General features: G+C 41.0%; 2 long non-coding RNA genes across 2 annotated transcripts in view; both read left to right on the top strand.

Moving 5' to 3' along the window:
* The window catches only part of LOC142651908 (uncharacterized), a 161,341-nt gene extending 161,185 nt beyond the window's left edge, over positions 1 to 156 (top strand). The window contains exon 4 of the long non-coding RNA XR_012847733.1: positions 116 to 156. This is a non-coding gene — a long non-coding RNA (uncharacterized LOC142651908). The remainder of the gene's footprint in view (positions 1 to 115) is intronic.
* Positions 155 to 24,017, top strand: LOC142651907 (uncharacterized). Its single transcript, XR_012847731.1, has 4 exons — positions 155 to 285; positions 3,977 to 4,104; positions 22,894 to 23,002; positions 23,751 to 24,017. It is a non-coding gene; the product is annotated as an uncharacterized LOC142651907 (long non-coding RNA).
* The last annotated feature ends 2,202 nt before the right edge of the window (positions 24,018 to 26,219 follow it).

The raw sequence follows: 26,219 nt of genomic DNA, 5'->3' as shown, positions 1-26,219 counted from the left end.
GCTTTCAATGGGCAGATGTTTGTCAGCGCTATTGAGGCGCTATTTTCGGACGTAATTCGGGGCAAAAACGCCCGAATTACGTCCGTAAATAGGCCGTGTGAACATACCCTAAAAGTTAAACCTTGATGGCTACAACCAATCTGGCGCTGTCTAAAGGATCCTCCCGTTCTTCACCAGGGACCCCCACAAGGAAGCTTGGACTTAACCGATTGGATCAGAGTTCAGGCCAGGAGTCAAATCCAGGGAATACACAGAAGAGTAACAATCCAAAGGCCAAGGCAATAGGTAAATTACATGATAGATCATGGTCTAACAAAGGCAGTCGATATAGTTATACGTCAGGCTAGAGTGTCTGTATAGAAACTGATACTCAGGCGATGCGTAAAAGTCCTGGCTGGGTTTAAATATTAGGCCCTGATGACATCATCAGAAGCAGCGCAGGAGTAAGCATTCTGTAAGGATATGTCGCACCTATCCTTAGGCTAGGACATCAATGTTTGGTTGGTGGTGGTCTGACCTCTGGGACCTCCACCAATAAACACAATGAAAGGGGGCCCCTTCATGGTTTATACAGGCGGAGCAGCTTGTCAGTAAAGATGGCTTTGCCTAGTACTGCAGCAGGTCAGTACTACTCAAGTGATTGGGACCAGCAGCAGTATCAGGTACGAGCCACCGTGTCTGTGTAAACTAATGAAAGGGACGCGGTTCTCACAGCCACATCATTTACCACCAATGAAACAGGGGGGGGGGGGGGGTGGTGTGTGTGTGTGTGTGTGTGTGTGTGTGTGTGTGTGTGTGTGTGTGTGTGTGCGCGCGCGTGTGTGATGCTCTACCCATGGTATATTTGAAGTGTTTTCAAATGTGTGCTTTCTTTTCCATAGACTTTTATATGAGAAGATAAGATTTTTACAACATGTACTAGGTGTGTTTTTTTTTGTGGTTTATTTTTCCTTGTCACAAGTCCATATGCACTATCTACAAGCACTAATGCACATGCAATTTTTCCTTAGAAACAACTCAACAACACTGTTTGTATAAGCCCCAGAATTTTGGAATATTGCAGCTGATGTAGCGTGCCTGTTATCTTTTTATCATTTCTTATACACTTGTCAATTACACCGCATCACCTCGCTGTAGAACAGCTATGGAGTGTCATGGACTGTCGCTTTATTTTAACATTGATTTAAGCTTTGAATAAATGTTTCTATAATGAAAGATAACCAACTGAAGATCATTAAATGTTGACTTATACAGTATTAAAGAGCATCCGTCACAGTGCTTGGAGTTAAAAATTAATATTGGTGTATATTATATTCTGTTCAAAGTATTTCATTAAATTATTCCTGTTTTTAGGGTATGTTTATACATGGCATTTTTGTAGCAGATTTCTGCCCCTTTTTTTTAACCAGTTATGCGGAAAAATTATAGGAAAATATTTTCTCGCCATTTTTACAAAAATCTTAATATAGAAAAATTGTTGCCAAAATGCTATGGTAAAGACATGTATGAACCTGTAATGTCCCTTTGCTCTTGAAGTTCAAACAAATCTAAGGATGAATTCTGCACCTTCTGCAAATCAGCAGCAAATTACCATGCAACACTTGTGGATAGGATTTTGAAAACCCCATCCACATACAGCGGAAAAAACGCAACCCTGTTGATCAGCAGTAAGTGCTAGGTCATTCTGATAGGCCAGTCAATGGTCAGGATGTAGTGTAAGATGTTACAGTGAACCTGTCACATCGAGCTTCATCCCAATCTGCAGACATTATGTTGTAGAGTTGGAGCAGATTGATATATAATTTTGTGAGAAACGATTCAACACAACCTGTAATTTATTTATTTACATCCCTACTCACTGTGGGCTAAAGAGTCCAGTGTGCGGTCTCAACAATTGATTGACAGCCTTCCCTGCATAGATGTGCATACAGAAATAGCTGCCAATCACTGAGTAGGACCGCCCACTGGACTCTTAAGCATACAGTGAGCAGGAATTTAAAGAGGCTCTGTCACCAGATTTTGCAACCCCTATCTGCTATTGCAGCAGATAGGCGCTGCAATGTAGATAACAGTAACGTTTTTATTTTTAAAAAACGAGCATTTTTGGCCAAGTTATGACCATTTTTGTATTTATGCAAATGAGGCTTGCAAAAGTCCAAGTGGGCGTGTTTAAAGTAAAAGTCCAACTGGGCGTGTATTATGTGCGTACAACGGGGCGTTTTTACTACTTTTACTAGCTGGGCGTTCTGACGAGAAGTATCATCCACTTCTCTTCAGAACGCCCAGCTTCTGGCAGTGCACAGACACAGCGTGTTCTCGAGAGATCACGCTGTGACGTCACTCACAGGTCCTGCATCGTGTCGGACGAGCGAGGACACATCAGCACCAGAGGCTACAGTTGATTCTGCAGCAGCATCGGCGTTTGCAGGTAAGTCGATGTAGCTACTTACCTGCAAACGCTGATGCTGCTGCAGAATCAACTGTAGCCTCTGGTGCCGACACGATGCAGGACCTGGGGCAGGAAGTGAGTGACGTCACAGCGTGATCTCTCGAGAACACGCTGTGTCTGCACTGCCAGAAGCTGGGCGTTCTGAAGAGAAGTGGATGATACTTCTCGTCAGAACGCCCAGCTAGTAAAAGTAGTAAAAACGCCCCAGACTTTTGCAAGCCTCATTTGCATAAAAACAAAAATGGTCATAACTTGGCCAAAAATGCTCGTTTTTTAAAAATAAAAACTTTACTGTAATCTACATTGCAGCGCCGATCTGCTGCAATAGCAGATAGGGGTTGCAAAATCTGGTGACAGAGCCTCTTTAAATCAATAAATTACAGGTTATCCTGAACCTTTTCCCACAGAACTAAATATCAATCGGTTCAGCTCCTCTTGCTCTATAAGTTGTACATGGGACAGCATGTTTAGTTTAAATTATGCATGATAAGAGGGTTGGGTAGGGGCAGAATGTCTAATGAATAGTACCATCAGTGGCATACCTAGTATTGAAGTAGACCATGGCACTGATATAGGGCCCATGCTGAAGGCTGGGTCACCACTAAACTGCTCCTGCTGCTTCCTTCACAATACAATTTGGTTTACCTGCAACTGCCACTAGGGGGGGCTCACTGCAAACAGATGTATACATTTCAATGGGTAATATATAAAACCATAGAGTGAGAACTACAGAGTGCAGGCAGCCTAGTGTTGCTTCTTTAACTATATGGCTGTGGGAAGGGAAACAGGATTTGGTGCACTGTGTTAGAAAAACAGCGCTCGACCAACTTAAACATATTTTAAAATGATTTAGCTCATCATTTTGGACTGTGTACTCCCCTCCATACCATGCTATGAGGCTCGGCTCTTCAGCAACAGTAAACATGAGCCACAGTAGTCCATGTAATTACTATGGGGTTGCAATAAAGGGGGTGAAATAAAGGTATATGGAGATAAAGCACCTGATTTAGTTTTATCTCCTGTGCTTATGGTTTTTCATAGATAGTTAGAGAAAAGTTTCCCTTTGTACGCAGTGAAATAATGGAGCGGCGGCTCTCTGCCACACTTTTGCCAACCCGTCTGCACTCTAATCAGCCGTGCACCTTGTCAGCCTCTTAAACAAGAAAGTTTCCATTCACTGACAGCAAGTGGATTTCTCGAAAATTACAAGGAACTAGAGTATATTACAAAGTTGTATAACTTTTGTGTCATATAAAACAAATATTTATAATTTACATAGTACTGAAATACCCTTACAGAAGCATCTTCTTGGCTATTAGTTAAAATATAATGTCATACATTTTTGTATTATTCATTATTATAAGCTGGTGACGTGTCAATGTTCATTTACATATTGGTCTGCTTACTCTACAGAATCTTAATAGAGTTTATAGAACAACTGTACATTATGTAAAGGAAGAGATCAGTGCCATGGCACAACACAACAAATGTACAGCAACCCTAAATGAGTCTTCCTCTATTCTGCAGAGCACACAGCGTACTGGGAAATGACATGGCAGAAATTTTCAGCATGTTTATCTGACTGTTGCCTAAATCCAACAACTAAAAGATGCCTGGGTTGTGTCTTGTGCCAATCACGCATGGTGAATTTCCAGGTCGATGCTTCAGTGATGCCAGGAATAACAGTCATTCAGAAAGAACACCGTTGGCTGCAGTACAGCTTGCTTCCTCTAATATGCCAGTCTGGCACACACATTTTACCATCCCTCTAGTGCACTGTGCCACCCTGCTTGATCATTTCATGCTGCATCGGAATTCTACTATGCCAGTGAACTGGAGCGAATTCGGGGGCACTGAGTTTAACGCACAATGCTCTAGCAGAAGGCACACAAATGTATTCTTTCCTTGCATATTTTAATATATAGATGAACTATAGAAGGAAATACATCAGAATTTGACTTTAAACAATAAATGCAAAGCGTCATTTTAAGACATAGGCTAACACAGCATTGTAAAAATGTCTAGTTTAATATGACAATAGATCAGAGGGAGACAAATGTACATGCACAAAATGCCAAAATAGGATTTTAAGTAGCTAACATAATTACATTACATTTGTGGTAGTTAAAATAAAAACTTTTTATCTACTGGTTCTACATAGTTGTCGAAGTTGTTGGTAAAGATTGGTGTTGCAGAATAACCAGTGTCAGATTACAAAATAATGGCTTATCTGTGCGGATCACAGTAAGTTAGTTCTCAGTCATTGGTCTAATCAGACGTTCACCTAGTAAATAGAATTTCATAGGGTATAATCTTAAAGAAAAACTAAAATTGTTATTATAAGTCCCCAGCATCATTTGACATTTTTCACTTTCTACCCTGGGTGGACCTTGGCTGTCAGATGACTGTTTACCTGCCAACTGGCTCTTGCATAGGTAAAGGTAATTACTATACAACGGACATATTGGAATCAAAACGTGTAATGAAGTTAATAACCACAAGTTGCTACAATGTAGAAACCATACTGTAACAGCAAAAACAGGACACCTATAACTTTTACAATGTACAGTTAAAAGAAACACATATAATAACGATGTGATACCTGATTATACATCTTTATACATCGGTTTTTTTAAGTTTTATTTATAAAATGGATTTTTAGGATGATTTTTATGATGTAACACTAGCGTGTGTATAAACCACAAGAGGCGTTAAATCAATCGGCATCTTTTTCTGATCAAATATTTTTATTGTATTTTTGTACAAAGTATACAAACAGTAAGGGTATGTTCACACACAAATTCAAAAACGTCTGAAAATACGGAGCTGTTTTCAAGGGAAAACAGCTCCTGATTTTCAGACGTTTTTTGAGCAACTCGCGTTTTTAGCGGCGTTTTCTACGGCCGTTTTCGGAGCTGTTTTCAATGGAGTCTATGAAAAATAGCTCCAAAAACTTCCCAAGAACTGTCCTGCACTTCTTTTTCGTGGCCGTTTTTTTACGCGTAAAAAAACGCCGCGAAAAGTGCTCTGTTGGAACAGAACGCCGTTTTCCCATTGAAATTCATGGGCAGATGTTTGTAGGCGTTCTGCTTCCGATTTTTCATCCGTTTTTCGGGCGTTTATGGTTCGAAAAACGGCAGAAAATAGGCTGTGTGAACATACCCTTAGAGAGAACACAAAAAGCATGTATGGATATACAGTGGAATATCGTCGCTATATAGTATAGTTTAGTCAATTTGTAAGGAATATAAATTGTATTTTTCTTAAAAAGACTCGGAATATTAAATAAGAGTGGTGAACCCAGCGTGCAGTAGAGGAATGCTAACGGTGGATGTTGCATCTTCATTCTGTTGTCATAGCAACCAATTTTAAAAGCATTGTCCCATATCCTCCTCCTTGTCAAGCGTTCTCCAGAGCATGCCAGGCAGTCCTGTAATTTCCCTCACCCACATTTTATCCTTCACTTAATCCCCTCCAAGCGTTGTAAATGATGCTCAAATGTTTTATTTGAGGCATTTTGAGTTCATTGGGGAGGACCTCAAGGGCATGAACCGTATACTAGTGTAAAGTTCTCAAGGTATCCTTTGACAAATGTCAAACAGGCACATTTTGTATGATTGTGAACAGTTACTACATTTGTTGTTATTATTAGTGGGTACATAGAAGAGAGGGGGCCATATAGCAAAAATCAAAATGGGGCCCTATTATTGTGCTGGGTTTTGCCACCTAGGCCAAAGAGTCTGATGTTTGTTTTCCCCTCCATACCCTTTCCATAAACCTTCTGCCATCTGCTTGTTTGCAAAAGATTACAGTTCCTGTGGAGTGCCCGGTCCTGCACAGGTTTTGCCACCAAAGAACTGAGGGAATGAAACCAGCCAGGCCTGTGCCCCCTCGCTATTAAGAGACATGGGAGTTTATCTAGCAAACAAAAAAAATGCATGTTAAACTCTCCCCCCCCCCCAAAGAAACGCACAGTGTGAATCCAGCCTTAGATCGCGATCAGGGGGCCGTAAATTAAATTATTGTAACATTATGATTGGCAGACCACCTGGCCTTCTCTTTGACCCCTCTCTGCCATAAGCACAGTACTGCTTTAAATACGGTGCACAAGCTGAAAACCCTCATTGATTGGCAGTTTAGGTGGCTGTTCAGTGGGGGCTATAGAATCCCTTATATCTCTTAAGGAACCTAATCGAAAATAGCCCTTATTTATTATTGTTTATTTATGTCCCCATGACAGAATCTCTTTACATCTCACCAGAAATATTTTATATTCACAAGTAATTAAAACAACATCTAATTTTTACAAGACGTATAATTAAGTAACAGTTGTATGAATCGTATATGTATAACAGAAACATGACTTTTGCAGATCCAGCCTCGACTTGTATTTCATACACCAAATGAAGACAAGGGTGCGGTACAACCCTGGTGTTGTGAAGTAGCCGGTATTGATTTGTCACGGCCTGATTCACAACACCAGCTGCCGCACGGTACCATAATCTCAGGTAAAAATGTTGTATTCTGTATTAGAGGGAATGGATCTCCACTTGTTGTCCAGGTCATCTATGTAAAAAACACAATAAAATGTTACAAAATTAATATAACATGAAAGAATAAGTGAAGCTAAAGCATATAAGGCTGGTAGACTAGGCTTGCATTAAAGGGTAACTAAACGTTGAAGAAACTTCTGACATGTCAGAAGTTTTGATTGGTGGAGGTCTGAGCACTGAGACCCCCATCAATCGCTAAAACGAAGCGGCAGAAGTGTTCGTGCGATTGGACAGTGCCAGAACCCTGCCTAAATTGACAAGGGAAATGGTAATGCCCAGTTGTCCAATTATTCATACATTTCCAGGAGGAATAACAGAGTAATGTCACAATGCCATGAGCTGTAAGAAAAGATGCTCCAAAATAATTTTAGGGGGAATGAAAGTATTTATTAAAAGAGACAGGAGAGTTGACAGGTCCTCTTTAACAAAGGTGTCTGTGCAATATAGGGAGGGGAATTGGGGCTTCAAAACAAAAATTAGATCACCGAGCCCTATAACAACAGGTTAAGAAATGATTTAATGCATCCATAGTGACATGTTGATATGTATAAATTAGGAGGATACTCCTGTTTCCATTGCTTGGTGAAGTGAATGAATAAGAGGCTGCAGCATGACTCGCCACACAGGGATGTAGTGCTATCTGTGTCTAATTTTGAGGGCAAAAGATCTACTACTCCCCTTCGGGTTATTCCTTGCTTAGACATTTATGACATATCCACAAGATGTGCCATAAATATCTGATAGATGTGGTTCCCAGCTCTGGGAGAGGGGGCCGCAAGTAGAGACTAGTGAGTCCAGACAGGGACTTATTATTGCCCGACAAAAATAATCTGAGCAGAACGTAACCAGATGTATTCTGGTTGTAACTTTAAAGGGGTTATACGGGTTATTAAAAATGATGCCTTATCCTTCAATTTGATGGCCTATCCTTCAAACAGCTGATCTGCAACCCCGCCGATCAGCTGTTTGAAGGGGCTGCGGTGCTTGTACGAGCGCCGCAGCCTCTTCATTGTTTACGTGGCTTTTCTTTCTGTTCGTACTTGCACATGCCCTTACATTTGCAAGGTATTGCACTACTGTCCCATTCAAACGAATTTTAACAGCCCGAATAACACATTTAACAAACTAAACTTATAGAACATTATGTGTTATGATAGCTTATAGTTCTTTTAACCTTAATGACCAAGGTATTTTTTACGTTTTTCCATCGTCGCATTCCAAGAGCTATAACTTTTTTATTTTTGCATCAACATAGCTGTATAAGGTCTTGTTTTTTGCGGGACAAGTTGTATTTTTTGATAGCACCATTTTGAGGTACATATTATTTATTGATTAACTTTCATTAACTTTTTTTGGGGGTAATAGAAAAAAAACTAAAATTTAGCCACCCTTTTTTGCTTCCTAAATCTACGCCGTTTACCCTGTGGTATAAATAACACAATAACTTTATTCAGCGGGTGGTTACGATTGCAACGATACCAAATTTGTATAGATTTTGTATGTTTTACTAATTTTACACAGTAAAAACGCTTTTTTTTCAAAGTTATTTGTTCTTGCATCTCCATATTTAAGAGCCATAACGTTTTTATTGTTCCGCCGATGCAGTTGTATGAGGGCTTTTGTTTTTGCAGGACGACTTGTCGTTTTTATCGGCACCATTTTGGAGTAGATGCGACTTTTTGATCACTTTTTATCACATTTCTTTTAAGTCAGGATTCACAGAAAACAGCAATTTTTCCATTGTTTTTTATTTTTTACGGCGTTCACGTGCGGGTGAAATAATATAACAGCTTTATAGTCAGGGTCGTTACGGATGCGGCGATACCAAATATGTGTAACTTTTTTTACTTTATTTTGTTTTTTTAATAGTAAAGCAGTTTGTAAGGGGAAAAGGTGGGTTTTTCATTTTTTTTTTTTCACATTTTTTTTAAATTAATTTTATTAAACTTTTTTTTAACCTTTTTACTAGTCCCACTAGGGGACTTTAATATGCGGTCATCCGATCGCTTTTATAATATACTGCAATACTTTTGTATTGACCTAGCAGGCATTCACTACAGGCAGACCTGTAGAGCGCCGCATCTGAGGGGTTAAACGGGTGAGATTGATACGAATATCGATCTCACACGTTCGAGCAGGGATGCCCCCAGCCCTCAGCTACCTCTGGCAGCTGAGAGCAGGGAGATTTGACAGCTCCCTGCTCTGTTTACTTATTCTGATGCAGTGCCGTAAAAAGGCTTATGCATCAGAATAAAGCCCATTAGTGGCCGCCGTGAAAAAAGGCGTATTGGTGGTCACTAACAGGTTAATAGACTGTCATGTACAGATCAATATATTCAGAAAATATATTCAGCTATGGTTACAGAGTCATAACTTTTAGCTCTTAAGCCTCAATGCAAAATTGTAAAAGGTCCTCCACCTACTATGAGTCCTTAATAATACTGCTGTCTTCTCACGTGGCAGAGTGGTCTTTGGGACCCCTCAGGTACCAGGGCCTGGTTGTGACTGCGACATCTAAACTCCCAAAAGCTATTCTCCTGTATAATTACAAAAACAGCTTAATTGTTTGCCAGCTCAATCATATTCATGTTCTAGGTTGAAATCTGCAGCCAATTTACTGTAAGAGAATATTTGTTGTCACTTTCAAGAAAGGTACATTTCATATGTGAGCTTTTTGATCCATTGGTTCCAATTTAGTGCAAATATGGCCCCTGAGAATAAAACTGAATCAAATTTTATGAGCTGTTCTGAACGGTACATAAAGACTTGATCAGTTCTGAGCCCATTGAGGTTTGGTTACGTTTTATATATTTAATAGAGTTTTACAGCCCCATTCCAATATATAACAAAACCTTTCTCATTTTGGAGTAAATCAGTTTGACAATGATTTAATTCAACTCCGTTCAATAAACTACTGTTTTCAAAGGGTCACTGGTACATAAGACACCTTATACAGCCAGCAGTGAAGATTATTCTGCTTTCAATGACTGGAAGATAATAACTCCTGTAACCACTCGTTTTCTAGCATTTGTTTCCTAAGGAGTGTGCAGTTTTCATGGAAACTAAGAAGAAACGTGGAGTCTTCATGGACACTGAGGAGAGTGGAGCCTTCATGGAGACTGAGAAGACGAGTGGAGCCTTCATGGACACTGAGGAGAGTGGAGTCTTCATGGAGACTGAGAAGACGAGTGGAGCCTTCATGGACACTGAGGAGAGTGGAGCCTTCATGGAGACTGAGAAGACGAGTGGAGCCTTCATGGACACTGAGGAGAGTGGAGCCTTAAATGAAGACTGAGAAGACGAGTGGAGTCTTCATGGAAACAAGAAGAGGTGGGACTAAGAAGGGGAGGAGGTCTTCATGGAGACTGGAGAATAGAGGGTCTTCATGAAGAGGGGCTTCCATGGAAAGTGAGAATGAGAAGAAGGGTCCTTCATGGGGACTGAGAATGAGAGCAGGGGGTCCTTATGGGGACTGAGAAGGATAGGTAGGCCATCCTAAAACTGAGAAGGAAAGGGGGGCCATTATAAACTAAATGATTTTGACATGATTTTGTTTGTTTTATAATTTGATATGTTTATTCATGTACTGTATGTGTTTGCCTACTGCACGAGACACTTTACTCAGCATTCTGTTTACTTTATCTTATTTGTCAGTCAAGACTGCAAAAGTATCAGACAGTTAATGTATATGTACACCTATAAAACACAAGAAAAACAGACTCCAGCACTTAACCCCTTAATGACCAGCCTATTTTAAAACTTAATGCCCAAGCTATTTTTTCATCGTCGCATTCCAAGAGCTATAACTTTTTTATTTTTGCGTTGACATAGCTGTATAAGGACTTTTGTTTTGTGGTCAATTTTTTTTAGCACCATTTTGGGGTACATATATTTTATTGATTAACTTTTATGAACTTTTTTTGGGGGTAATCTAAAAAACAGCACTCTTTTTTGGCATCCTTAATTTACGGCGTTTACTGTGTGGTATAAAGAACATAATAACGCAGGGGCGTAGCTAGGGGGGGCAGGCGGGGCATGTGCCCGGGCGCAACCCGGTGGTAGGAAAGAGGGGGGTGCCAAAGAGAGGCTGATCGCTGCTGACAGGCGCCCCGTATGTCGGACACCTGCAGCAGCTTTAGGAAGAGCCAGGAAATTACGGCGTTCTGACTGAGGTCTGTGACTGCCAGGGAGTGGACCAGTCCAGTCACCTGACCTCAAATCAGCGACATGAGGTCAGATGAGACTCAGGTCAGGGGACAGGTCCACTCCCGTGCTGCAGCCTTCCAGCTCTACACACACGCATCGAAAAGTAGAGGAGGAAGCTCCACCCACAGCCCGTCCTGACCTGTGATGCTGTCAGCAAGGAGACATGGTGAGTGTCTGTGTGTATGTGTGTGTAGTGTGAATACAGTGTGTGTCTTTGTGTGTGTGTGTGTGTGTAGTGTGAATACAGTGTGTGTCTCTGTGTTTGTATGTGTATATGTTACAGTGTGTGTGTGTGTGTGTGTGTGTGTGTCTGTCTGTGTCTCTGCATGTGTTTGTCTCTTACATCTACGTCAGTATCTGTTCTCAGAGAGTTATCACTGTGTTATCTGTGGTGTTGCATAGGACTGCAGATAATATCTACATCATTATCTGTTCTCAGAGAGTTATCACTGTGTTATCTGTGGTTACATAGGACTGCAGGTAAAACGACTACATTATCTGTACTCAGAGAGTTATCACTGTGTTATCTGTGGTGTTGCATAGGACTGCAGATAATATCTACTACATTATCTGTACTCAGAGAGTTATCACTGTGTTATCTGTGGTGTTACATAGGACTGCAGGTAAGATCCACTACATTATCTGTAATCCGAGAGCTATCACTGTTATCTGTGGTGTTACATAGGACTGCAGGCAACACTACTACATTATCTGCACTGTGTACATATGTGCCTGTGTGCGTATATATGGGTCTGTTTGTGAATGTGTCTTTGTGCTTGCATATTTGTGCCTTTTATGTATTTGTATATGTTCCGGTCTGTGTATTTATCTGCCAGTGTGTGTGCGTATATGTGTCTGTACGTCTATATATTTACCTGTATGTATATATTCCTGAATGTGTGTATGTATATTTGTCTGTATGTCTAAATATCTATCTTTATGTATGTACAGTATATATGTTCCAGCGTGTCCATATATGTGGTTAATTTTTGGTTTGTGTAGGGGGCGGCAATAGAGAGTCCCGCACAGGGCGCCATCCAAGCTAAGGCCAGCCCTGGTTGTCACCAACCCTAGTCAGAAGGAACTCCGCCGCTGCCTGTGCCGCATGACCTCCTCGGCTTCTCCGGTAAGTCACACCAGGCAGAGCGGAGAGTGGTAGCGGTAGGCTACTGCTCAACGGTCTGTTCACAATGTGAGGCTAAGTACAAGGAGGGGAGTGTGGCGCTATTTAAAAGGGGGGGAATGTGGCACTATTTATAAGGGGGGGGGGGAGTGTGGCGCTATTTACAAAGGGGCAGCGGGCTGTGTGTGGCACTATCTACAAGGGGGGCTGTGTGTGGCACTATCTACAGGGGGCTGTGTGTGGCCTCTTTAATTTATTTTCTTTTCATTTATTTTTATGTTAACCCCTTCCCTCTTTAGCCACTTTTGACCTTCCTGACAGAGCCTCATTTTTCAAATCTGACATGTGTCACTTTATGTGGTAATAACTCCGGAATGCTTTCACCTATCCAAGCGATTCTGAGATTGTTTTCTCGTGACACATTGGACTTTATGTTACTGGCAAAATTTGCTCGATATGTTCAGTATTTAATTGTGAAAAACACCAAAATTTAGCGAAAAATTGCAAAAATTAGCATTTTTCTCAATTTAAATGTATCTGCTTGTAAGACAGGCAGTTATAATACACAAAATTGTTGCTAATTAACATCCCCCATATGTCTACTTTAGATTGGCATCGTTTTTTGAACATCCTTTTATTTTTCTATGACCTCACAAGGCTTAGAACTTTAGCAGCAATTTCTCACATTTTCAAGAAAATTTCAAAAGGCTATTTTTACAGGGGCCAGTTCAGTTGTGAAGTGGTTTTGAGGGCCTTATATATTAGAAACCCCAAAAAAGTCACCCCATTTTAAAAACTTCACCCCTCAAAGTATTCAAAACAGCATTTAGAAAATGTCTTAACCCTTTAAACATTTCACAGGAATTAAAGCAAAGTAGAGGTGAAATTTACAAATTTCATATTTTTCTGCAGAAATACATTTTTAATACAATTTTTTTTATAACACAGAAGGTTTTACCAGAGAAATGCAACTCAATATTTGTTGCCCAGTTTTTGCAGTTTTAGGAAATATCCCACATGTGGCCGTAGCGTGCTACTGGACTGAAACACCGGCCTCAGAAGCAAAGGAGCACCTAGTGGATTTTGGGGCCTTATTTTTGTTAGAATATATTTTAGGCACCATGTCAGGTTTGAAGGGCTCTTGCGGTGCCAAAACAGTCAAAATCCCCCAAAAGTGACCCCATCTGGGAAACTAGACACCTCAAGGAAATTATCTAGGGGTGTAGTGAGCATTTTCACCGCACAGGTTTTTTACAGAAATTATTGGAAGTAGGCCGTGAAAATTAAAATCAACATTTCTTCAAAGAAAATGTAGGTTTAGCGATTTTTTTTCTCATTTCCACAAGGACTAAAGGAGAAAAAGCACCGCAAAATTTGTAAAGCAATTTCTCCCGAGTAAAACAATACCTCACATGTGGTAATAAACGGTTGTTTGGAGACACGGCGTGGCTGAGAAGGGAAAGAGCGCCATTTGGCTTTTGGAGTTCACATTTAGCAGGAATGGTTTGCGGAGGCCATGTCACATTTACAAAGCCCCTGAGGGGACAAAACAGTGAAAACCCCAAACAAGTGACCCCATTTTGGAAACTATACCCCTTGAGGAAATTATCTAGGGGTATAGTGAGCATTTTGACCCCACAGGTTTTTTGCAGAAATTTTTGCAAGTAGGCTGTGAAAATGAAAATCTACATTTTTTCAAATAAAATGTAGGTTTAGCTAATTTTTTTTCATTTCCACAAGGACTAAAGGAGAAAAATCACCATAAAATTTGTAAAGAAATTTCTCCCGAGTAAAACAGTACCCCACATGTGGTAATAAACGGCTGTTTGGACACACGGCGAGGCTGAGAAGGGAAAGAGCGCCATTTGGCTTTTGGAACTCAAATTTAGCAGGAATGGTTTGCGGAGGCCATGTTACATTTACAAAGCCCCTGAGGGGACAAAACAGTGGAAACCCCCCACAAGTGACCCCATTTTGGAAACAACACCCATTGAGGAAATTATCTAGGGGTATAGTGAGCGATTTGACACCACAGTTTTTTTGCAGAAATTATTGGAAGTAGGCCCTGAAAATAATAATCTACATTTTTTCAAAGAAAATGTAGGTTTAGCTAATTTTTTCTCATTTCCAGAAGGACTAAAGGAGAAAAAGCACCACAAAATTTGTAAAGCAATTTCTCCCGAGTAAAACAATACCCCACATGTGGTAATAAACGGCTGTTTGGACACACGGCAGGGCTTAGAAGGGAAAGAGCACTATTTGACTTTTTGAGATCACATTTAGCAGGAATGATTTGCGGAGGCCAGGTCACATTTGCAAAGCCCCTGAGGGGACAAAACAATGAAAACGCCCAAAAAGGGACTCCATTTAGGAAACTACACCTCTTGAAGAATGCATCTAGGGGTGTAGTGAGCATTTTGACCCCACAGATGTTTCATAGAATTTATTAGAATTAGGCAGTGAAAATAAAAACAGTCCTTTTTCTTCAATAAGACGTAGCTTTAGCGCAAATTTTTTCATTTTCTCAACAAATAAAGGAAAAAAAGAACCCAACATTTGTAAAGCTATTTCTCCCGAGTACGGCAATACCCCATATGTGGTCATAAACTGCTGTTTGGGCAAACGGCAGGGCTCAGAAGGGAAGGACCGCCATTTGGAGTGCAGATGTTGCTGGATTGGTTTCTGGGCACCTGTGGGCCCAAAACAGTGGAAACCCCCCAGAAGTGACCCCATTTTGTAAACTACACCCCTCAATGCATTTACCAAGGGGTGTAGTAAGCATTTTAACCCTGCAGGTGTTTTGTAGAAATTAGTGTGCGCTCAATGTTGCAGAGTGAAAATGGGATTTTTTTCCATAGATATGCCAATATGTGGTGCCCGGCTTGTGCCACCATAACAAGACAGCTCTCTAATTATTATGCGGTGTTTCCCGGTTTTAGAAACACCCTACATGTGGCCCTAATCTTTTGTCTGGACATATGACAGGGCTCAGAAGTGAAGAGTACCATGCGGAGTGGAGGCCTAATTTGGCGATTTACAAAGTATTGGTTCACAACTGCAGAGGCTCAGATGTGAAATAATAAAAAGAAACCCCTGATAAGTGACCCCATTATGGAACAGCACCCCTCAAGGCATTTATTAAGGGGTGTAGTGAGCATTTTCACCCCACAGGTCTTTTCCATAAATGAATGCGCTGCGGATGGTGCAAATTAAAAATTTATATTTTTCCCTAGATATGCCATTCAGTGGCAAATATGTCATGCCCAGCTTATGACGCTGGAGACACACACCACAAAAATTGTTAAAAGGGTTCTCACGGGTATGACGGTGCCATATATGTTGAAGGAAACTGCTGTTTGGGCACGCTGTAGGGTTCAGGGCCGAGGGAGCACCATTTGGCTTTTGGAGAGCGGATTTTGCTTGGTACTATATTTGTTTGAGTATTGCTGGTGTTTTATAATGTGGGGGTACATGTAAGTGGGGCGGAGTATATAAGGGGCATAGTCAGGTGGTATAAAAAAATAAAAATAATCCATAGATGTGTGTTACGCTGTGAAGCAATCCTTTCTGCACAGGCCGGTGTCGCACTGATAAATGGTGTCATTTCTTATCCCCCTTTTGGTCCACACTCCGCGCCTTTGTAGTTTGGGGAATTTTGCTGGGAAAGTATTATCCTGGTATAATACGGGCACCGTCGCTTCCATCGGATATGATTGGGCCCTCCCTTCCTGGTTCCCTAATTTTAGGTCCTTGATAAATCGCCTCTTGAAACAGAAGAAATGTTCTCCTCGGGCACAACTGCATATTTTTTTATTTCCTGACTTATTGGAGCCATAACTAATTTTATTTTTCATAGACGTAGCGGTATGAGGGCTGGTTTGTTGCGGGACGAGCTGTAGTTATTATTGGTACCATTTTGGGGTACATGTGACTTTTTGATCACCTTTTATCCTATTTTTTGGGATGCCAGGTAAACCAAAAAACGCAATTCTGGCACAGCTTTTTTTGGTTTTTTTTTATACAGAGTTCACCACGCATTATAAACTACATGTTACCTTTATTCTGCGGGTCAGTACGATTCCGGTGATACCTCATTTATAGAACTTTTTTATGTTTTACAACTTTTTGCACAATAAAATTACTTTTGTAAAAAGAATGTATTTTTTCTGTCGCCAAGTTGTGAGAACCATAACGTTTTAATTTTTTTGTCGACGGAGTTGTATGAGGGCTTGTTTTTTGCGGGACGAGCTATAGTTTTTATAGGTACCATTTTTGGATACGTGCGACTTTTTGATCACTTTTTATTGTAATATTTGTAGGGCAAAGTGACTAAAAAACAGAAACTCTGGTAACGTTTTTTACGGGTTTTTTTTACGCTGTTCACCGCGTGCAATAAATAATATAATATTTTGATACCTCCGGTCGTTACGGTCGTGGCGATACCAAATACATATGGTTTATTATTATTTTTCAATAATAAAGGACTTGATAAGAGTAAAAGGGGGATTGTGTGTTATTTGATTACTTGAAACTTTTATTGTTTTCAAACTTTTATTTTTTGCACTTTTTTTTACACTTTTTTATACTTTTTTTACACTTTTTCTCAAGTCCCACTAGGGGACTTGAAGGTCCAACGGTCAGATTTTTTTTTTTCTAATACATTGCACTACCTATGTAGTGCAATGTATTAGATCTGTCAGTCATTCACTGACAGCAAGCCGTTTAGGCTTCGCCTCCCGGCGGGGCCTAAATCGGCTTCCGTAATGGCAGAGCAGGAGACCATTGTGTCTCCTGTTGCCATAACAGCAGTCGCCAGTCCCGATTGCCTGTCAGGGCTGGCGATCTGCTTGTAACCGCTACGATGCAGCAATCGCTTTCGATTGCTGCATCGAAGGGGTTAATGGCAGGGATCGGAGCTAGCTCCGGTTCCTGCCGTTACAGGTGGATGTCAGCTGTACAGTACAGCTGACTTCCACCGCTGATGACGCCGGATCAGCTCCTGACCCGGCGCCATCTTGCCGGCAGCTACGGAAGCCGATCAGGCTCCGCCGCCGGGCGGATCTTGACCGGCTTCGGTGCTAGGCAGACCGGGAGGCCAGTATTAGGCCTCCGGTTGCCATTGCAGCCACCGGAACCCCGGCAATTTCATTACTGGGGTTCCGATGAGCTGCAAACACCTTAAGTGCAGCGATCGCGTTTGAGCGCTGCACTTAAGGGGTTAATGGCGGGGATCGAAGCTAATTTCGGTCCCCGCCGTTACAGTCGGATGTCAGCTGTAAGATACAGCTGAGATCCGGTGATGATGGGACCGGCTCAACTTCTGAGCCGGTGCCAAACGTTTGACGTACATGTACGGCAAGATGCGGGAAGTCAGTACTTTCCATGACGTACATGTACGTCAAATGTCGGGAAGGGGTTAATTACATTATAGAACTACATCGCTTGTAAAATGTAAAAATGCTTCTATACTCGAGTTACATTAAAAAAATTGTGAAAAAAAATTACACCTCATTGATTGGTAGGGAAAGAAAACATGGCGAGGTGGAAGGAGATGTCGGGAAATAAATTGGGGGGGAGGGGGCGCCAATCTGAATCTTTGCCCCGGGTGCAGGAGAACCTAGCTACGCCTCTGAATAACGGTATTCAGTGGGTCATTGCGACGATACCAAATTTATATAGTTATCTTATGTTTTAATATTTTTACACAGTAAAAACTGTTTTTTCAAAATGATTTGTTTTTGTGTCTCCGTATTTGAAGCGCCATAACTTTTTTATTTTTCTGCTGACACAGCTATATGAGGGCTTTTTTTTTGCAAGACAACTTGTAGTTTTTATCTGTACCATTTTGGAGTATGTGCGACTTTTTGATCACTTTTTATCACATTTTTTTGAAGGCAGGATGCACAGAAAACCGCAATTCTGGCATGCTTTTTTAGATTTTTTACAGCGTTGACCGAGCGGGTTAAATAAGATAATAGCTTTATAGTTGGGGTCGTTACAGACGCGGAAATACCAAATATGTGTAACTTTTTAACTTTTGTTTTTTTCTTCATAATAAGGCATTTTGTAAGGGGAAAAAGTGGGTTTTTCATTTTATTTTCTTTGTGGTTTTTATTTATTTATGACTTTAAACTTTTTTTTTACTTTATTAGTCCCACTAGGGGACTTCACTATGTGATCCTTTGATCGCTTTTATAATACACTGCAATACTTCTGTTTTGCAGCATATTATTGCCTGTCAGTGAAAAAATTACATACACCTGCAGGCATTAATTAGTGGCAGACCTGGGGGCCTTTGATTGGCCCCCGGCAGCCATAGAAACCACAGGCACCTTGTGATCGCATGCAGGGTGCCGGTGGGGTGAGAGGGGGAGCCCCCTCTAAAACCACTTAAATGCGGCGCTCGCTATTGAGCGCCTCATGTAAGGGGTTAAACGGGCAGATTTCGATCCGCCAGCTCGAGCAGCGCTGCTCCAAGCCCTCAGCTAACGGAGGTAGCTGAGAGCATGGAGTATTAACTCCTCATGGCACCGCTTATTTATTCTGATGCAGCGCCATGAAAAGGCGTATGCATCAGAATAAAGCCCGTTAGTGGCCGCTGTGAAAAGGCGTATTGGCGGTCACTAACGGCTTAAGGGCTAGTTCACACAAAGTATTTTGGCACTGTTCTTGACGCGTCAGTAACAGTGCCAGAAAATGTCCGTAATCACCTTCCATTGATTTCAATGGGAGACGGAGGCATTTTTTTTTCGCAAGTGGAAAAACAACGCTTGTGGGAAACAAAAAGTGACATGCCCTTTCTTTGGGCGTTTCCGTCTCTGACCTCCCATATAATCAAGGAACTTTAAGGAAGATTTTTCCACCTGCAAAAAAAACTCAGTGTGAACAGGGCCTAACATTAAATAAAGCACTAAACTGAAGGAAACATTGTTTCTGCCAGAAAAAGCATTATGATGCTGCAGGGCCCATAACAGAAGGAGGAAACCACCTAATACTGATATATAAAATATAACAAAAGCAGCAACATAACGTTTAAAATGAATCACATTTATAATTGAGCATCTTATTTTGTAGCATTGCCTTTTACAATTTGTCACAGAAGCATTTAAGACATGAAAAGAGACTCCATTAAAACAAACTTAATTTATTGAGTTCCTGTTGTAATTTTGCTTGTTTTTGTTTCTTTTTACAATGTCTTTTAAAATTAGTTTTTTAACTTGTTTTATATTTATAAACCTGACAAGATGCTGAGATAAGTATAAAGCACACAGGAAGCAGATACATTAAAAATAGTTCTTGTATAACAGAAACTTGAGCAACTCTACTGTAACCATTTTCTGTGTATATTTTGCGTATATTTTACAACCTTACAGTTTATGGCTTTTACATGTGGCACTTCCAGTCCACATCAAAATGCACTATCCACAGGATAGGGGATACATGTGTGATCGCTGGCAACGATAAGGAGAACGGGGGACCGAAAGTCTCCTGAAGTTCTCCATGACAAACCTCGGACTTCCGGGGTCTGTGCAGTTCAATAAAGATGAATGGAGCGCTGGTCACGCATGTGCAACAAGCGCAACCAGTGCACAATTAATTTCTATGGAGCTGCCGACAGACCCCGGAAGTCCGAGGTTTGTCATGGAGAACTTCGGAGGACTTTCAGTCCCCCGTTCTCCTTATCGCTAGGCGTCCCAGCGATCACAGATGTATCCCCTATCCTGTGGATCGGGGATGCATGTCTTTTGTAGGAACAACCCCTTCAGTGGCGTCGCGCTGTAGCAGCCATAGAGGCTGCTAGCGGAGCCTCCGGTCATGGGGGGGGGGGAGCCCGTGCGCGGTAGTTACGCCACTGGTTCAATCACAGTCTACATGGATAAAAAAAAGAAACAAAGCTTTCAGTTGTCACAAAGATGTATTTAAAAGTACTCTACCTGAAGTGAGAACATTATGGATGAACTGCATTCGATCCATCCAGACATTCCCTAAAATAGGAGAAAGGAATACAAATATGTTAGAATTCATGGAAGTAACATATGTTTGGGCGGGTGCAAAGCAAAGTATGTTTCAGTCTTCAGGTGATATATTAAGATCTCAGCGCCATTGTGGAGAGCAGAATGTGTCCCTCCCATTCAGTTCAACAGCTTTTCTGGCATCAGCAAGGGAGTGGAAGTAAGATGACCACTGCTCCCCAGCACTGGAAGAAGGATATCTGGGGGATTTTGCCAGTGGAAAGCCGTGGCAAGCCAGTGTAGTATTACATTGCAGCCATTTAGATAGCGTTAATTCACATGCTCTTAGATCTATATATGCCCTTTAAAACGACCGATCTATAGCAAACTGATTCTTGTGGTCCTGTTTAAAGAGGATTGCAACATGTGATCGGGATTATATGATATATGTCTGTCTATGAGGATGACATGATCAAGATCAGATGACAGATGTCTGTCTATGAGGATGACATGATCAAGATTAGATGACAGATGTCTTTCTATGAGGATGACATGATCAAGATTAGATGACACATGTCTGTCTATGAGGATGACATGATCAAGATTAGATGACAGATGTCTGTCTATGAGGACGACATGATCAAGATTAGATGACATATGTTTGTCTATGAGGATGACATGATCAAGTTTAGATAACATGTCTGTCTATGAGGAGGACATATCTATTGCTTTACTTGATCATATTGCAATAACCAAATTGTAATTCAGTCAACATGTTTATTTGATATTTAATAGGAATTAATATGAAAAGGATAGTATTTTGCCTTTGTTCTTGATAGTCAGCTCCTTCTTTAGCCCTGTTTGTAATGAATTATTTGGATTGGTAAGGAAAATGGAGCTGAGGCATGTGATAGGAGCTGTATGATCCCTTCAATTTTGGCATTAATATTCAGTACCCCATGTCTACAGGTGCTGTTGTGTCCCCTGACGCCATGCTAGTTGGTCATTTGGTTACATAACATAGTTTAGAATCGTCCAATTGACTCAACAAATAGACACGTTTCGCTTTAGTCTGTTTTGTGCCTTTTGTAAATGTTCTCCATTATATGACTATACAATGACATCATTGTCAATCACATTGCTTGTGGCCTTTGTAGATCAAACTTTTTTGCACATTACTTCTGCAGCATTAGAAGGGTTAATAGAGCCTTATTGTCTGTTACATCTTCATGCTCTGCAAGTTAATCCTTCCAAACTCCATCTCTGTAGAGAATGTCACCTAGTGTGTGACATCCAAATAAACTGCTTTGCTAATCCTGTTTTATCAGCTTTGTTGCCTTGTCTGCTCATTTCCAATAGTGAAAAAAACTTGCCTGTGGGTTCTTTTTTCTTTCTTTTGCCAACAGCCTTTTTTCTTCCCTATGGTTTCAATTAAATGTCTCGAGTGGGGAAAATTCTATCTGGATATCTGCCAATGTCCTTCAGAGGCAATGCCAAGACATTTAATTACATACCGTAGGCCTTCAAACCCTTTCAGGAAGCCCACCTAGCAAGTCTACTAAATTTACAACATCAAAGTGTTTTAACAAGAAAAAGACGACAAAACTAAATCTTAATTATTAATATTTAATGACTTTTTACAATTATTTTGCTGCCAATTACAAAGACTTTGTGGCCTACAGGCCTTGACTGTTATGTACAATTTACTGGACTCATTGACATTAATCTGTGGCACGTTCCTTCTTGAACTAACCTCCGGCATCTGGTAAGTGGCTTCTTTAGAGCAGACACCGATACTCTATAATACTGTGCCAAGACGATGTGGAACATCACCCAAAACTCAAGTGGGTTAATAAGGCCTCAGAGGATCCAGTAAACTGCTAATATGCACATGCTACCATTTCCAAAGTCATTGAAAACGCATATTTAAAAACTATAATGCTCAAACTATTAAAATTTAATATAAACCGTTTACTAGAACATAGATATATTTTTTAGTCATATATGGGTAAATTGATACAAAAAATAAATCCACTAAATAAAATTATTTCATTTGAGTTGTTAATAAACCTACTATAATTGCGTTATTTGTTAGTGTTTGGAAAGTGCAAAGTGAAGGTGAATACGGATTAAGCAAATTACTTGTACACATTTGGCAGCAATGCTGTGGCACAACTACATTGAAAACATTGCAATAAATACAGTGAGGACTGGAAAGCCTTTAGTATCCCCCAAGTAGTATATAAAACATTGGTGGGGACAATTTTCCTGCGGCCCCTCTTAAAGGCCCTATTACACGTGCCAATTTTGGGCGGTGCAATGAGCGCTGATCAGTGAGACATCGTTGATCGGCGCTCGTTTGCTCCAGTCACAAGGAGCTATGTATAGGGATGAGCAGGCGTTACTCCAATCACTCGTCCCCATACATTATTATCATGTCGGCAGTGCTGGGAGATGTGTTGCCTACAACGATAATATTTCAGTTTGCCCAGTGTAAAAGGTCCTTTAGTCTCCCGGCTTCAGAATTAAGCAGGTGGGCGTTGATAAGTGACGTAACCAGCTGTGCCTACCCACTAAATTCACCTGCACTGTGTTAACACCTAATTACAGGCATCAGCACACTGCAGGACGCATCTCAGACTACCTGCAGGGAAGCAACATCTGTCGCCAGGACTACTGCTGGGATCGTGGCAGTGACTTAAAGTATGAGCCTATTACGGTAAGGATGTCTGGGCTGAATCTAGCTTTTTTAAAGATGCAAGATTGCTTTACCGCATGTAGAAGTCATGGTTGTGGTTGTCTTTTTCATGGGCATTTATCGCTCTTAAAATCAACAGGGAAACAATGTCTAGAAAACAGCAATCCCTAAAAACAGGGAGATTCTGTGCTGTGAAGATAGATGAGATTTTCTAAAAAAAAATTATGTTAATGTCAAATATGACTGCTATAAAATTAAAATATATGCCATCAGGCAGCATCCAAATGCAAACTGAGAGCAGAGCTTTACAGAATTAACTGATGGACTACAAGAGCCAATAGGTTTTTCTCTCCAAAAACAGCATTGCCACTCCTGTTTATGGATTGTGGCTGGTATAGCTGCTCAGCACTATTTAAGTAATTGAGGAAAAAAATGAGGGGACAAAAAGTATTTTTTTTTCTAATCTCAGACAACCCCACAAACCACCACCTTATTTTCTATCTTCATGCAATTTATACATTTTGCCTGTCTCCTCTCCCTATCTATATTTGATCATTTTCACTCAGATCTTATGGTCTTGTACAATCATCGTGACTTTCCTTTGCATTTGCCAAAATGTGAAACATAGATTGGTACAAATGTGTAATATGCAATACATTGTAAGCATGCTAGGATTGCATGGTTTGCCACTCTGTTGTAATCTGCATCTTTCCTTTGTATTGAAATATCAGCCAGTTGTCTAATTTTCCGCCTGCATTTGCAAATCTAGCTGCACAGCTCATCTACAGTGACAGCGGCTCTAATCAGCATTGTCTGAATGACAGCCTAGCAAATCAACCTCACGTCAAGGCTAAGATCTCTACTGACATCAAGATGAAACTGGAGAATTTTGTTGGGACTACATTCTGTGATGGCATGAAGATTGATCCTAGCCTCTAGTAACAGCATCTGTATGAGAACTGGACTAGATCTGACCCTGAAATTTCTGGATGTTGTGCTTCAAAGAACTGTTACATTTAAAATCAATATACTGTGACGCATGCTTTTCTCATGTACATGTTTCTGCATTTATAACATTGTATGTATATATATATATATATATATATATATATATATATATATATATATATATATATATATATATATATATATATTGCAGGAGCTACAGTACAGTTGTGTGCAAGTAAAAGCCTCTTTATTGTGTCATTTGGACAAGTCCACAGATCTGCATTCAGGCAAACGCCCTTCCTCAAACAACAGAGCATAATGACATTATAGCAATCCCTATTATATACACCGTTCAGTCATAACATTAAAACCACTAACAAGTGAAGTGTATAACATTGATTATCGCGTTACAATGGCGCCTGTCAAAGTCGAGTAATGGGATATATTAGGCAGCAAGTGATCAGACAGCTCTTGAAGTAGATGTGTTGGAAGGAAAACTAGGCAAGTGTAAGGATTAGAGCAACTTTGACAAGGGTCAAATTGTGATTGATGGGCAGATGGGCTACTCCCATTATGTAGTGGTTAGTACCTACCAAAAGTGGTCCAAGGAAAAACAACCAGTGAACTGACGACTGGGTCATGGGCGCCCAAGGCTCACTAATGTGCATGGGAAGCGAATGATAGCCCGTCTTGTCCAATCACACAGAAGACCTACTGTAGCACACTTGCTGAAAAAGTTTATGTTGGCTATGAGAGAAAGATGTCAAAACACATAGGAAGCTGTGGTGCACTGTGTTTGGTGCTGCGCAGCCGCAGACCAGTCAGAGTGCCTATGCTGACATGTGTCCACCGCCAAGAGGCGCCTACATTGGACACGTGAGTATCATAACTGGACCAAGGAGCAATGGCAGAAGGTGGCCTGGTCTAAAGAATCCTGTTTTCTTTTATGTGATGTGAACGGCGGGGTGCATCTCTTACCTGGGGAAGAGATGGCACCAAGATGCACTATGTTAAGAAGGCAAGGCGGTGGATGCAGTGTAATGCTCTAGGCAATGTAGAGCTGGGAAAACTTAAGTCTTGGTAATTATGAGACTGTTACTTTAGTATGTACCACCTATTTAACACATTGCTGCAGACCTGTTACACATATTCATGGCAACGGTATTCCATAATGGCAGTGGCCTCAGCACGATAATGTGCTCAGCCACACTGAAAAAATTGTTCCGAAATTATTTAAAACACATGACAAAGAGGTCAAGGTGTTGACTTGGCCTCCAAATGGAAAAGCATGGCTGATCCATTGAGGCCCCACCTCACAACTTAATGGACTCAAAGGATCTGCTACTAAAGTCTTGGTGCTAGATACCACACGCACCTTCAGAGGTCTAGTGGAGTCCATTCCTCGACTCGTCAAAGCTGTTTTGGCGGCACAGGGGGGACCAAAGCAGGTGGTTTTAATGTTAGAACTATTTGGTGTGTATGTATACATACTTATACATACAGTTGCATTACCTGAATTTCTGCATTGATTACTTCTAGAATGTGATCTGACTGTTATCTAAATCACAATTACAGACAAACACAATCTAATGCAACTAATAACAAATAGTTGTACTGTTCAAGTCCTTCATTAAACACTTTAAGTAATCATTCACAGAGCTAATGGGCAAAAGTTGTTTTAGTTAAAGAGTTGAGATTGGAAGTGTGGGTTTCACAGGGGCTTTGCCCATTAAATAAAGGTACACAAAGCCTGGTTACTGACAAATCTGTTCTTCTTAAGAAGGATTGGTTAGTGTGAACCATGCCTTGAGGCAAACATCATTCAGAAGACCTCAAAGGACATATTATAGACACATGAAGCTGGAAAAAAGGCTACAAAAGTAATGCTAAAGATCTGGGTGTAGCGTCCATGGCCGCGGGCCGTCGGGTTTACTCACCTCCCGACGCCCGCGGCCATGGATCTGTGAGCGCTGGTCCCCGTCTCCTTCCTAGGAGACACCAGCGCTCACTTCCGCTCCGTTCGGCTGTGTCCCCTGGGGTGCGCGCGCACGCTCGTGCCCGGCCTTAGAGGGACAGCGCGCGCAAATAGGAGGAAGTCGTCATCATCAACTACCACGATTTCCTGGTCTTTAAGAAGGCCCCCTTCTAATCCTTGCCTGAGTGTTGTTAGTTTTCCCAGTCTGTCTTGCAAACGGTCCCTTAGTGTTTCCCATTCCTGTTGTTACCCGTGCCTTGTTCCCCGTTCCTGTTTCCCGTGCTTTGCCTTAGTATCAAGTCGTGCCACGTCCTG

The sequence above is a fragment of the Rhinoderma darwinii genome, chromosome 5 (assembly GCF_050947455.1).
Source record: "Rhinoderma darwinii isolate aRhiDar2 chromosome 5, aRhiDar2.hap1, whole genome shotgun sequence".
NCBI classification, from domain to species: Eukaryota; Metazoa; Chordata; class Amphibia; order Anura; family Rhinodermatidae; genus Rhinoderma; species Rhinoderma darwinii.
This window is presented reverse-complemented; position numbering and strand designations above follow the sequence as displayed.